We start from the raw sequence: 14,758 nt of genomic DNA on the forward strand, positions 1-14,758 counted from the left end.
TTCTGCCCCAGCCCCATGGTCCTGCCCCAGCGTGCGCCAGCTCTCGACTGACCGCAGCCTACCCTGAGGACAGGATGTGAATGGAAACCCCCCGGGGCTGCTCTAGGGAGCACACGCTGCAGGAACTGGAGGCTGAGACGGGACTCTGGGGACTGATAGGTGAATTATCATCTGCTCCCATTAAGCCCTCCAGCCTCTTTCAGTGCACCATGGGCAGGCCCAGACTGTAACAGGAGGTACCCACCTGTCACCTGCAGCTCCAGGACAGCTTCTTCAGAGGAGACACGGGACTGGAAGAAGCAGGTGTGCTGCCCGTGGGCAGAGGGTCGCACCCTATCTATTCTTAGGGAGACACTCCCAGAGGTGATGTTGTCCTTCTGCACCTGAGTCCTCCGAAATGTGCCTGCATCTGCTCTCCAGGCTGATCCTGACCTCCCCGGTACAAGTGCACCACTGAAGAGAACCGGGACCTGAACCACCACACCTCCATGCTCTCAGCGCTCGTCGCAGGGGAGAGGCGGCAAGGAAGGGCTGCGACTTCTCCCACCGATGCAACAACTGGCTGGGCTGGGCTGGTCCAGTCACTCTGAACTGTGCTGGGCAAGAGTGCAAGGCCAGAGGGAAATGAAACTGGAAAGAAGCCATGAAGGGTGTCAATGCCATTTCAAAGGCAGCATGACATATAGATGGACACAGGCAAACATGCATGCAGAGCAGCCTGGCTGGAGCGGGCAGAGGACAATATGGCCTCCCTCGGCCTTCCTCTGCTGTGGGTCAGCTCTTCGGTCCTGGGCCCAACAGTGACAAAGGAGAAGGGACGGGGCCCCTGCACATGCAGGGACAGGATGCAGCCAGGTACATAGCTCTTGCTTTTGGATGTGGGCAAGATGGACCTGTTGTGCTGAGGCAGAACAAGTTTGTAGGACAAAGCTCACAAGTCTCTGCCCTGCCTCATTCGAGCCTAGCATGGCTGCTTCTTCCAAGTTTTAGATGAGAAGAGATGGAGAGGATCAAGGATGGGTGAAAAATGGCCTTGTGTCGAAGTGCAGAGGAAGGAGGAGAGCTTAGTCCTCACCAGGGATACAGGAGGCAGATAATGACTCCACACAGAAGTCTGCAGCAAAGCTGTCTAACAGGAAACTCCATTTATTTTCTGAGACAGACAAAAGCATAATGTTCAACTAGGCAGAGCAACCCAGCAGGACCAACGGTTGAGTGCAGGTAAATCAACGCCACGTGGCATGCTGAAGACACAGAGAGGAAACGGGTTCGAGGATGCTGCGTCGTTCTCATGATATTTCTTGTCTTTGAAGAGCTGCACCAATATCAAGCCCCCTCCAGCCTTGCAAGCCAGCACTAGCAAGCACATTTTGCAGGTGGAAAAGCTGGGAAGAAAAGCGGCAAGCCAGCAGCAGAAGCCTGGATAGGAGCTGAAACCCCTCTCTCTCTCTCTCCTTCCTCTCCACAGATTGCTGACTTACGCCTCTTTCTCAGCTGATCAAAATAAGAGCTACCTTGGTCCTTATATCTGCACAGCCAGCTTTCTGAGGACCTTCTCATGGCTTTTCCTACACCAGCAGGGATGCCAAGAAAGTCATGGGAGATTTCAGAGAGCTAAAAAGAAGATAGGTGCAGGAAAATCATGGCAGTACAGACAAGAGGCAGACTCTCACGTACACCCAAATACTCCTTAAAATCATTGTTCTCTCGCATATACACATTGTACACAAACACACACGTATGTATACACACACACATCTACACACAAACAATTACATAGATACCCAATTATAAAGTGTGGTTTATCTGTGTTTCTAGGCAGAAGTGACTTGCATCTCAAGTGTGCTCGGTCCAGGCCAGGATGAAACACCATCTAGCCTACACGTCTCGGTCTGCACGTATTTTGAGCAGGGACAGCAGGAGGCATTTTCAGTTGTACCGACAGCAGAATTGGAGCAGGGGAAAGGAGACCTTGCTCGGTGTAAACTCGCTTTGCTGCAAGCAGCTGCTGTGAAGGGCTCCATAGGCAGGACCCCATGACGCCCTTTGCACCCCGGGCAGGCGGGCGCTGGGCCTGGCAACAGCCCGCAGGGGATGCTCCGCCGTCGGTTCCCCGCGACTTCATGCTCCCTTGTCATGGGCATGCGCGGCTGCCGGCTCACGCGGTCATTTGTATCAGCGCGGCCGGTGCCTGGGGGGGAAGAGAGAGCCTCTGGGGGGCTGGGGAGCGAGTAGGGCGCAGAGCGAGGCCGGGGGACGTGCAGGGGCACAATGACGACGGGTGTCTGGAGCCGCGCAGTCGCCGTTCTGTTTGAGACCTCAGTGCTGACGCTCCTGCCCTGGAGCTGACGAACTGTTGGCTGCGGATGACCAGGGGCAGAAATCATACGAATCAGAGAGAAGTAGGGCTGGAAGGGCCTCCGGAGGTGGGGGCCAGGGTCTCACAGCCGGAGGCTTGCCCCTCGAGAGGGCATGCCAGGGCTGGCTTCAGGGGGTCTTTGGGAGAGGAGTCTGGATACTGCAATGTGCAGCCGTTTGCTATATCATCCATTATATGTCAAGACACAACAAACTAGGCAGAAAAGAATCCAAAGAGGTTGTTTCTTTACTCCTGATGCCACGATAATTAAATGAATGTCTCCCCCAGATTCAGAAAAACCAGTCTAGCCTTCGTGAGTATCCTAGTGTATCTAATGCCTCACCAAACGTTATTTCCACACCTGCACTGATGTCCACATGACTTAATGTTTGCAGGTTAACCATAATACTACTACAGTAAAAGCCCTGTTATCTGGCCCGAGTGGGGAATTGGGGTGCTGGGTATCTAAAAATTCCTGTTACCTGAGGCCAGACACGGAGCGGGGGGAGGAGACGGACAGGGGGTGGTGGCCGGACGTGGAGCACCGGCAGCACAGGATGGACATTTTGGCTGGACGTGGAGCAGCGGCAGTGCAGGGTGGTGGGTGGTGCCACTGACCGCCCTACGCATACTTCCCTCCCCTCCGCATCCGGCTGGCCAGAAATTCTAGTGAACAGAGTATTCTGGTTAGTGAAATGCCGGATAACAGAGCTTTACTGTGCTTTCACAACCATGATTGCCCTGGGATCAAGAAGCATTATATGCATTGTATACACGATTTACAATGCGCTTAATAATTTGTACAACACTGATTGCTCATGCTGTTAATCGCATAAGGACCTTTCCACTCATTCAGTTGCCAAGAGTGGTACCATTTGATCACCTTTTTCTTCTTTCAAGGCACTTGTACCCCATACACCATTTTATCCACAGTTAGGAAGGGTCCTTCCCACAAGAGCAACAAGCAAAGTTGCTGCTGTTTATAGCACTGCACCTTGACTTTAGTTCCCACATCCCATTCAATAACTCTAAAAGGTACAAAGTGCTTGTGCATCTTCTGCTGTTTTGGTTCAGATTCCTGGTGAATTGTAACTGGATTTATTTAATACTTTTGAGCATGGCATTAATCCACTGATTATTACAAATTGCAGGGTTGAATTCAGTTGGTTCATCATTAGTAACGAACCATGCCCCTGGCATTCTCATCTCTCATCCAGTATTCACCATGTGCGGAGTGTAACCACGAGCAGCTAGAGTTCCTCATAATGCCATTAATATTCGTGGGAACTTTATATCCCAATCCTTATCATTTGCATTAATAATCTTTCTAAATGCCATTTTGATGGTCTGATTAATTCGCTGTACCAACGCTGATTATTGCAGGTGGTAGGCGATGTGTAATCTTTGGTCAGTATTAAATACCTTACATGTTTGGCTTGTAATTTCCCTGACAAAATGCAGTCCCTGATCACATTCCATTATTACGGGCATTCTCCATCTTGTGAAGACTTGATGAATTAATGTCTTAGTGGTAGCCATTGCAGTACATGGTCTTAATGGGTATGCTTCAACCCACTTGTTAAATAAGTCTATAATTACCAGGCGGTACCGGTTGTTAGGTTGCGTGACAGGCAATGGATCACTTAAATCTATCTGGATTGTATGCCACAGGTCTATAATCCTATGGTGACATAGGGGTCCCTTCTGTACCTGAAGATCAGCATTATTAGCTGCTCACGCAATGCAGGTATTAATGAAGTCCTGAGTATCCTTTACCATAGCAGGCCACCATCCAATTTTGAGTAATCTGGGCACTGTTTTCTCCAAGCCAAAATGACCAATGCTAAAGTCTTTGCAGACTTGTTCTGGAGGCACCCACACAGCGGGCGAGCCGGGGCACTGAGCCATCACTCCACGGTCACGGCATAGCCCAAGGCACAACACCACACCACGATGTTACCAAATTTGCCCATTACTTTGGGGTGTGCTCATTTATTAGGGATAGTTTCTAGGGTCTTGGTGATTCTGTCAGTGTGCTGCTTGTGTTACTGTACGGAGCTGTATCGCTCCCTTCTGCAAGCCCTCACCCCCAATGGAGCTATCTTGCAGGACTCCATCTCAATGGGACTGGGTTCCTCCAGTCACCAAATCAGTCATACACAGAAACACACACAAATTAACGTGACACGCCTGACCTGGCTGGGCTGATCAGCATGGACAGTTTGACACCCTCATATGCCAAGAATCAGTTCATAAGAGCAACAATAAAATGCAGTCAGACACAAGCACACAGGTGAACAGAATCCCTCTGAATCCGGCTGGGTGTCCAGCTGACACCCTCACGGCCCAGCATTCAGTTCATAAGGGCATGTCTGAGGCAAACTGGGTCAATCAGCCTGTACAAGCTGATCCCCTTATGTGTTTCAAACTCAGCACGTCCCAATCTTTGGCCTCTTGATGAGCAGACCCCACAATATTTTTGGGCTTCACAGGGATCTTTAGCTTAGGTAAAAGAAGCATTGCTGCAGAGCACAGAAGGAAAGAGAAGCAGAGAAGGAAAAATATACCCAGTTACTACCAGTTTGACTATAAAACTTATTTATTGCTAAGCATATGAAATATATAATGGTACTAGTAGTAATAGATATGCAAAAGAAAAACAAACACAAACAATTACAGTACTACCCTGGTTTCACTAAGTAATTGGGGAAACTTAGCTCAAGCTTACCTAATACAGTTCAGGTTCAGAAGTTTATGCCTAGAGAGAAAAGAGAGAGAGAGCGCTGGGATCTCACCAGTCCAAGGTACTGAGGCTGCAGAGCTGACGGGCATAGTTCGTAGCCGAGTTCCTGAAGAGAGAGACAATCTGTTCTTCCAGCATCCCAAGAACGACAGGGGATGGTGTCAGCACAGGAGTTTTCTTCTTTCTTTCTTTCTTTCTTTCTCTCTTCTTCTTTGTCTTCTTCTTCTTGAAGCACACACAGTTTTTACAGATTTTTATACCCTCAGTTCAGCTGCTTCAAAGCATCCTTAATTGTGTAAATCATTGTCTTTTCTATTGACAAGGGGTTATCCGGTTTGGAACATCTCAAGAAACTGATTGATAATCAGGAAACACTTAAAATTAGGGAGTAACCAAATGCTTGGAAGCCAGCTTGAGATTCCTATGGATGGCAGATATACTGATGGGATATCTCATGGTTTCTTCAGAAATAATAGATAGCTTGCAGCATCAGGATTTTGGATTTTTACTTGTTGTGAACAAGCCTCAGCTTAGCATGACTTTTCCAGATTTTACTAGAGTCTTTTAACAGACTTAAAGCAATTATTGGAGTGCTCATAACCTTTTGTGGAGAGGACTCCCACCAGTCGTCTCGGGAAAAGTATGACAGCACCTGTGATTAGGGTTCCAACAGGCTGGATGTTGTGATGAACCCTTAACCATTGTTCAAATGTTGCCCATATCCCCTCTGACTCCGTCTCTTGCCTCAGCATTCCCTAACCAGGCAACCGAGTTTTAGTCAATCAAGTTTAAATAAGCCTCCCATAGTGGGACCGGGGAATGTACGGCCCGAGATGCCTATTCAACTTAGAGGTGTGTGTGTGTCTGGGGGGTGGAAAAGTCCTTAGTAAATCCAGATTAGAACTGGTCTGATAAATGCTGAGCTGGGTGTGTGTGAAGATGGGTTGATTAACATTTCGAGCACAGATTCCCCATCATGCAGTGCTCCCCTGCTTCTCTGGTCCCAGAATTCACTGCAGTCTCTGCTTCAGGCTTTCTGTTCTCCATCTCTCATGTAAATGAATCATCATCTGGTTCCATCTCGGATGCAAATGAGACCTAGGGCAGTTGGTTCACTCTTGTCACCCTTATCTGGAGGGTCTTAGGTATGTCTCTCACTGCATCTTAATCAGTTTCGTTTAGGTAGAGGAGAGGAGGGGGTGGGGGTGAGTCATTTGTGAGTGAGACAGACTGCATCCTGTGCCAGTGTTGGGCCCCAGCTCAAGTCTGGGATCGTGCCCGCTATGCAAAGGCCAATAAAGATACCAGGGGTGAAAGTATAAAGAAGGTTTATTGCTAGCAATAAAAGGTGCGAGTGGAATAATTTCACCTAACAAGCACACCAGATCACTACCACTAAGCATCTTTTATACAGGAGTTTTCAAGTTCTCACCAGCGTATTTGTTTGCTGATTGGTTGTAAGGTGTGACGCAAGAAGTTCTTTACTAAGCATGTCTCTATACCTGTGTTTTAGCTATGTATCTCATTTACATACATATATGTTTCATTAGCATACTTTTTCCCCACCTAGAGGCGTGATTTTTAGTATTTTAATGAGCTCTTTAACCCAGTACCTTGGCTTCTGCTTTTGTTTTCAAGCCCCCTTTATCTAGGACTGTCTCCTCCTTATCATCGCAGATGGGCATTCGTCTCATAACATTCTCTTTTGCTTCGTCTCTGAGTAGTGGTTTCTAGGTTACTCCTTACACCAGGGTTCCCAAGAACACACAGCTGAGACATAACAATTCCCCCCGTTGATGGGATGCTTGCATTGAGCAAGTATCCCCATCATGTTCTTGCTCCATAGTACTGGTTCTGGCCTTCTTTCCATTGCAATCGTCGCATCAGTTTCTGGATCCAGCAAACTAGTAGCATCAGACTAATTACTAGTATAATTTGAAAACTAATGATTACTACAATGGGGTGAAGCATGACATTTAAAAGACCTGTTGCATTGGGGCTCCACCCAAACAAAACCTCCCACCAGGAGTGATGGCCTGCATTTTTAACTGTAGCTGCTAGCTTAGAGATCTCCTGACTGTGGTGTTGAATCTTGAGTTTGCCATTCTTTCCCAAAGCTTTGAGTCTTTGCAGTTCAGCTTGTAAGGAGGGATGAGTTAATAGTTCCTTAACGGTGATGAGACCCATTCCTAGTAAAATGGGGGACACCTCTTTGTAGAGCTCAGGGTAGGCATTCAAACGTTGTATGGTCCATATACGTACAGTAAACTTAAGATCACAAGTAACAATAGTGGTTACATTACAGAAACAGCGATGAATATAAGGCACCATAGGTTGAATCCAATATCCATTAATTAATACAGTATCACATCTTGTTCTCATGCACACACATGCTTTACCCACATAAACAATAGCAGATTCCCTTTCTTGGATAACATCAAAGGAACAGTGAGACTTGTTCCCAGGTTGTGGGAAAAAACATTCATCATGCTCCTCCAATGCTTGGTCTTCACAGATGTAACCTAAACCTTCTTTTCTCCTACACCCTCTTACATTTACTGTTTTCCACGCACTATCTTTCTGCCAGGCCCAAGTGTTATGATCCCTGGAGTACATCACTGAGCTATCATCAATTTGTAATCCCAATGGGACTACTGGGTGGATTGTTCTAATTTCCTTGCCTGCCACAGTTATAAGGAATAACTGCAAGCTTTGCTGGTGGTGGTTGTATGAAGCATTAACTTATCTCCACCAGGGCTGGAGGGCTAATTCTTCCTCCGTTACATGGGGCCGAATTAGGTTGATTGCTTCCATGGGAATTTTTCCCATCATGGCTTGCCGAATCATTCCCATGAAGACATTTTGGGTGAGAGCCTGAGCTTGCTCACACGCTAAAACCAATGATACATTATTTTGGAGGGACTGTATACCAGACAACATTAATTTTTCATCCCCTTCTATGAGTTTTTCCCACCCAGGAAATACCTTACTTATTAGCTGCTGTTCTTCGCTTAACATTTTTAAAGATGCAGTTAATGGAGTTCCCATTTTCCCCATATTTTCAGTGGCATATGACAGCTTATTAGCAAGAACTTCTATATTTGCAGCATCAATTAAAGAGACTCCTGCTCCTACCAGTGCAATTTAATAACTTATGGTACAGGTTCCTCTTGAGTCCATGATGGCTTACAGAACTGGTAGCAATGCTGTAGGGCCAGGGGGGTGCTTCCATTTCCATAGAATCCATGCATATGGCACAGCCATTTTATTTCCCAGGCTCCAACTGGCAAACACTTCCAGAGTTTCAGAGGCATTGCAGGTTCAGAATAGAGTCTGGACATCAGACTCCAGATACCTATGCACAGCAATGCTTTGGTGCAGCTATGGAATGTCATAATTCGTGTTTGGAGACCTGTGAGGGGACAGAGAAGAGAAAAACAAACTCCCACACTCCCCCCGTATATACTGGGAGAAGCTGGGATCAACCTTGCAGGGGAAAAGCGGAACATTGATCTACAAGAGGGTGGCCATAACAAGTTGAGCGCTTCTCTGGCCTTTTCCTGCCTCAACATCGGGGTAGGCACTGACAAGCCTATCTGATGCATATTTTCCAACGGCTCAAAGCCGTTCCTTCCTGCTAGCCAAGAAGGGTGGCCGGCAGGATAGAGAAGACTGTTTACCCTATTCCTTGAGGGTCAGGTGGTTTACCCTTCCATTCTTTGAGGTGTGACGAATGAAACCATTTTTTCCAAGGTTTTCTACCTTTTCCATTCAGGATTTCAACCTGATAAACATTGGGGCTGGCTCGATTTACAATAAAGCAAGGACCATCCCAGGTGTGAGTCAAAGAGTGTTCCTTTGCTGAAAACTTCCTATACATTACTGGTTGGCCTATTTCCCATATTAAGGGAGGTTTTTCCCATCCTAGCTTCTTGTCTGTTTTGCTGTACTAACCCTAGCTGTGTTGCCACTTGTTTGTGTAGAGCAGCTACTGTTTCCACAAGAGTCTGTACCCATTCATCTGTCACCACCTTCCCTTCCCAGGCATTAGGCAGTTCTATTCCTAACCACCAGCTTTCAGGCATGCGCATGTGCCTTCCAGTCATGACCTCAAAGGGAGTGTACCCATGTATTGCCTTAGAGCCTCTTAGGGCCATCAAGGTGATTGGTAACTTTTCATCCCAATCTTTTCCTGAGCTTTTTACCTGTTTTTCAAAAGCTTCCTTCAGAGTGCGATTGGTTCGTTCTACTTGTCCAGAGGACTCAGGGTGTCCGGCTATGTGGAAACGTTGCTTAATGCCGAGAGCCTTACATAGCTCTTGCATAACCTCTCCCACAAAGTGAGATCCTAAATCTGAATCAATTACTCTGGGAATTCCCATTCTTGAGAAAACAATGTTGAAGAGCTGTTTAGCAGTGACAGAGGCAGTGTTGGTTTTAGTAGGGATGGCTTCCACCCATTTGGAGAAGGGATCTACTATTACCAGACAGTATTTATTCCCTCTACTAGTGGTGGGCAAAGGACCTATATAATCTATCTGAATTCGGGACCAAGGACCCTCTATTCTTTGATGCCCCAATGCATTCTTTTGAACTTTGTGATCAGCATTAACCATGGCACACTGTAAGCAATTATCACACCATTGGTCTACATCTGCTTTCATGCCTGGCCACCAGCCTGTATCTTTAATCCTGTTCAAAGTATCCTGTTTTCCTTTGTGTCCTTGCTCATGCACAAACTGAATCAGATCCCCCCGTACCTGGCTGGGGATTATCCAGTGCCTTTGACCATCTGTATTTACTGCCCACCAGACATTATCAAACTGCTCAATCTTGTATTTGCCAGTAAGATCTTTTCCTGCTTTGGCTAAGGACTGGATTTCTGTATCCCCATGCTGAAGGGTACTTAAGTCTAAGGTATCTATTCCTTTAGTCCCTAAAGTTTGTCTCTGGGTAGTTACTGCATCTATTTTCTTTACCTGGTCTGTCTTCAGTGTGGTTACTAGTAGCAGCATTTTTGGCTAAGGCATCAGCTTTATTGTTCCTTTATTGTTCCAATGTGCTTCTTCTGAGTGATTTTTCTGGTGCCCCTTTGTGCGAGTCACCCAGGTGTCCCCAGTTCTTTCTTTGATCAGGTTGGCAATTTTTCTCCATTTGTCTGAATGAGAAATGGGACGCCCAGCTGCAGCTACCATTTCTCTAACTAACCAAAGTGGGAGCCACACAGTGATTGCTCTGGCTGTCCAGTCAGAGTCAGTATAAATAGCAACAGAAGTGTCCCAAGATTCATAAGCTAGGACAGCTTTAACTGCCTCTACTTCAGCTGCTTGGGCAGAATGAGGGCGAGCTGGTCCTTGGAGCACCTCTCCGTCATTTATGCGGATGGCTCCATACCCTGTTAGGGGATGCCCTTTATGATAGAAACTTGATCCATCTGTAAACCAAATTACAAACCCCTTCTGTTGTGCATCTGCAAGCCTCTTATCTCCCTTGACAGGCCATTCAAGGTGTTTTAGAAGAGGGAGGGGGCGGGTATGCTCCTCTCCTTCTATGATTAATCCATATGGGGCTGGTGAAACAGCTTGCTCTTTTTTAAACTCTACTCCTCGGTTTACTAGGGCGAGGGTCCACTGAGCAACGCGTGGGTTAGAAACCTGGCCGTCTTGTATTTTCCCTGATATGATGTACTTAAGCAGGGAATGCACAGTCTGAACAATGACCTTTGACCCTCCAATAATAAAATTCCCCAATGTGCAAGGCTCCAGACCAGAGCAAGACACTCCTTTTCACAGGGGGTGAAGCCTTGCTCTGTTCGATTAAGGAGCCTGGAGGCATATGCAATGACTCAGAGCTTATCACATTGCTTTTGACTAAGAGTGGCTCCAATACTTGTTTTTGAAGAGGCCAACTGAATTACAAAAGGAAGGACAGGATCCGGATAGCCCAGAGCTGGAGCACAAACTAAATCTTGTTTTAAGGTAGCCAGAGCAGTTTGTTGGTCTGCTCCCCATTCCCAAATCCTGTTTTTCTTTAATAATTTGTACAGAGGCTTAGCTTTGTCAGAGAACATTTCAATGAACTCTCTGGAGAAGTTAAAAAGTTCCCAGAAGAGCTTGCAAAGAGTGTGTATCTGGGAGAAGGCAGCTTTCCTACGGTTTCTACCCTTTGCTGATCTGGAGTCCTGCCATCCTCTCCAAGACATACACCCAGGTATTTCACTTGTTGCTGCACTAACTGAGCCTTTTCCCTATTTACCTTAAATCTAGTTTCCTGTACTATAGTCAGCACCTCCTTAGTGATTTCTCTGTTCATTTCTGCAGTGGGGGTGTGTATCAAAATGTCATCCACATATGAAATTACGTGCGAGTGGTGCTTAGGGCTCAAACGGTTCCACATTTTAGTGACATGGGCATGGCAAATACTAGGGGAAGAATGGAAACCTTGGGGAGTTCGGCTGAAGGCATATTGTTGTCCCCTGTAGGTGAAAGCAAAAACTTATACCAACATGAAGGATGGAGAGGTATAGCCATGAAAGCATTGGCCAAATCGATTACAGGGAACCATTTGGAGCCGGCTGCTACTGCTGCTAAGATCTCATTGTATTTAGCTACCACAGGAGCAGCGGCAGGGGTGGCTGCATTTCAGGCACGGAAGTCTATTGCCATTCTATAAGTGACCCCGTCCGCTTTAAGGACTGGCCGTACTGGCGCATTGCAAATACTTTGCATAGGCACAAGCACTCCTTGTTCTAAGAGACTATCTATAGTAGTTCTAATGCCTTCCTCTGCTGCCGCTGGGTATTTATACTGTCTTTGAGGAGGGGGAATCTTTTCCTTCAATCAAAACTTCAGCATTTATTTTTCCACACTCTGCCTTATGTTTAGTCCACACACTGGGAAATTCCTGTACCCATGGATCACTAATGGAGGTTAGGGTGGCAGTAGGTGCCTTTATGGTAGCACAATGATGCACAGCAGAGACTTGTGCAGGTCCTCCTTTTAACTCCCTTAACACCCCATTAGCTAGCTCTACAGTTAGCTGAAATGCCTGGAGGAAAGGAACTCCTAGGATTCCCTTCTCATTTCCCTCATGAGCACAGCACTCTACTTTTCCTTGCAATCTGTCAATTTGCAAGGGAACATCCTGCCAGACAGGAGCTTCCTGAATTTCTCCCCCATATCCGCTGAGCTGAACATGTTTCATGGTGGGTCTCCCTCCAGAGATCCACCGGGGACTTAGAATATTTACCGAGGATCCAGTATCCACTAGCAATTGGGCTAACATCCCTGGGTTCCCCACTGTAGCCCTCACAGTGGGTCTCCCCCATGCATCACACTGAAGTCTTGTGACCAGTTGGGGAGGCCCGAGGAAAACCGGGCACCCCTATTGATCAGCAGACTCCCTCTGGAGCCTCCACTCAGGAGAGGAGGCAGGGGTCTGGCGCTGACAGGGAGCGGGCACATGGGATGCACCCTGTATTGGGGCAGTGGGCTGAGGAGGTGCTCCCTGCATTAACTCTGCTTTCCACATGGCTTGAGACAAAGCATTAATCAGGACACTAATGGGCTGACCATCATATTTTCCCATATCTTCCCCTAAATTCACTAGCTCTTTCCAAATCATTCTCCTAAGGGTCTCTTTGGGCTGTCGTTGCCCAGGGCTGTGAGGCAAAGGGGGATTAGAACTGGGAGGGCGACTGGCAGAGTGAGGACCATTATTTGCAGAGGTGATAGCCTGCACAGGCTCTGAAGTAATCTTTTTGCCTGCTTGTCTCTCTTAAAGCACCAGTCTCTCGCAGCAAATCTCCTGCTTGTTTGATTTTTGCCACTAGTTCATTCCATTTTATGTGTTCTAAATCCACAACCCCATGGTCATTTTCATCTGGGAATTTAACCCTGCATAGGTGCTCTGTATTAATTCAAGTCCCTGATAATGGAAAGTGATGACTCCATTCTGTTCTGTCTGGGGCAATGAATCAGAGAGAGCTGCTAGCATTTTCTTTCGGATCAGGTAAGATTCTGGGGCTTCTCCTGGCTTCTGCTCTTCCATTACATACAATTTCTTAAGGGAAGAAGCAGGCAGTAATATTTTAAGAGCACTTATCATCCATTCCTGGGGTCCAGGAACAGTTCGCTCCCAAGAACTTATGCCCATGTCTAAAGCATCTGCATCACAAGGAGAAGCCCATAACTGAGCTACTTGAGTTAAGTCTGTGCCATCAGCAGAGGGGTACATTTGCCAAACCCGAGCCAGCCATGCAATAGCAGTGTCTCAGTTCAGTGGCCCCAGTCTCTCAGCAATAGCCTTGGCTTGCCAGGGAGACCATCTCACTATGTCAGTGACTATTTCCATTGTGGGAAGATCATCTCCTGCAACTAGGCGTTTAACCTCCTTTGTGGAAACGGGCAACATTATGCACATAGGGCCAATCGGGGTTGAATGGGCTCTTGGGGACTGCTTCAGGGAGTGCCTCCATTTTCCCAGGGGACTCAAAATCACAATCCTCTCTCAGCCTTACAGCTGCTATCATTCCCTTATGGACACTAAGTTGGGCATGCAATTTACTGATCTCTGCCTCACACTTCTGATGGCTTGCTGCTGTCTTTGCTGCCTTGTTTTCCTCTGCCAGGAAACGAGTTGCTGCTCTCACTTCTTCTAACAATACATTTGTGTGCGCTAATTCTTTCTTATACAGCTCTAACGTCTTGCTTACCTTGTCTCTGTCTTCCTGCATATCTCTAAGTAACGTTACCAGTTTAAGCTTTTCTGCTACAAAAATCACACCCGTTTATCTCACAATCTTTCAAACGCTGTTGTAACTGTTCTTTTTCAAGCTCCATCTCAATTATTTCCAAACATGCATAAAACAATGCCCAGGCAGCAGCTTCATCTTTTGCACTACTACATGGCTTAAGAATGGTGCAATACTGTTCAAAACTCAAACCTGCCTTAGTCAGGGGATTCTCACCCTTGAAGCACCCTTTTTCCCCAGGGACATTTTCCCTTTTTCATTACCCATCTCTCTAACCTGCAGGGTTTCTCCTGCTTCAAACCGGCAGCTAAAGGAGTTTTACCAGACATCTCCATTTCCCTTATCACACTAATGATCACTATCAAGAAGCCTCTTTTACACAGTCACTTAGATTCCACACTGCCACAGTATTACTCCACAATCCTAGTTCTAAAGTACAACTCTTAACTCTACAGCATGGTCTTAAAGTTATTCCACAACAGTTCTTAACTTAAAAGTTACAGGAGGTCTATGAGAGAGGGACCTAGCTGAAGGAGCTTGGTCTGATAAGAAAGAAAAGAGAAAAAAGGAAAAGAAAAAGGAAAGTAAAGCTTTCAGGTAGGTGCCTCAGTTTACCACTTTGCAGCAACTACTCAACAATTACCATGTGATTAGGGTCACATGCTGCCAGCTATCTCCACCAATTTTGTTACCAGATTTGCCCATTACTTTGGGGTGTGCTCATTTATTAGGCATAGTTTCTAGGGTCTTGGTGATTCTGTCAATGTGCTGCTTGTGTTACTATACGGAGCTGTATCTCTCCCTTCTGCAAGCCCTCACCCCCAATGGAGCTATCTTGCAGGACTCCATCTCAATGGGGCTGGGTTCCTCCAGTCACCAAATCAGTCATACACACAAACACACA

The 14,758-nt window shown here is 46.7% G+C and overlaps 1 protein-coding gene across 1 annotated transcript in view; it reads left to right on the forward strand.

The window, feature by feature from the left end:
• The window catches only part of LOC132248522 (endogenous retroviral envelope protein HEMO-like), a 167,176-nt gene that overhangs the window by 33,675 nt on the left and 118,743 nt on the right, over positions 1–14,758 (forward strand). The gene's annotated exons all lie outside the window — the stretch shown is intronic.

This window comes from Alligator mississippiensis, chromosome 1 (genome assembly GCF_030867095.1).
Source record: "Alligator mississippiensis isolate rAllMis1 chromosome 1, rAllMis1, whole genome shotgun sequence".
In the NCBI taxonomy this organism is placed as follows: domain Eukaryota; kingdom Metazoa; phylum Chordata; order Crocodylia; family Alligatoridae; genus Alligator; species Alligator mississippiensis.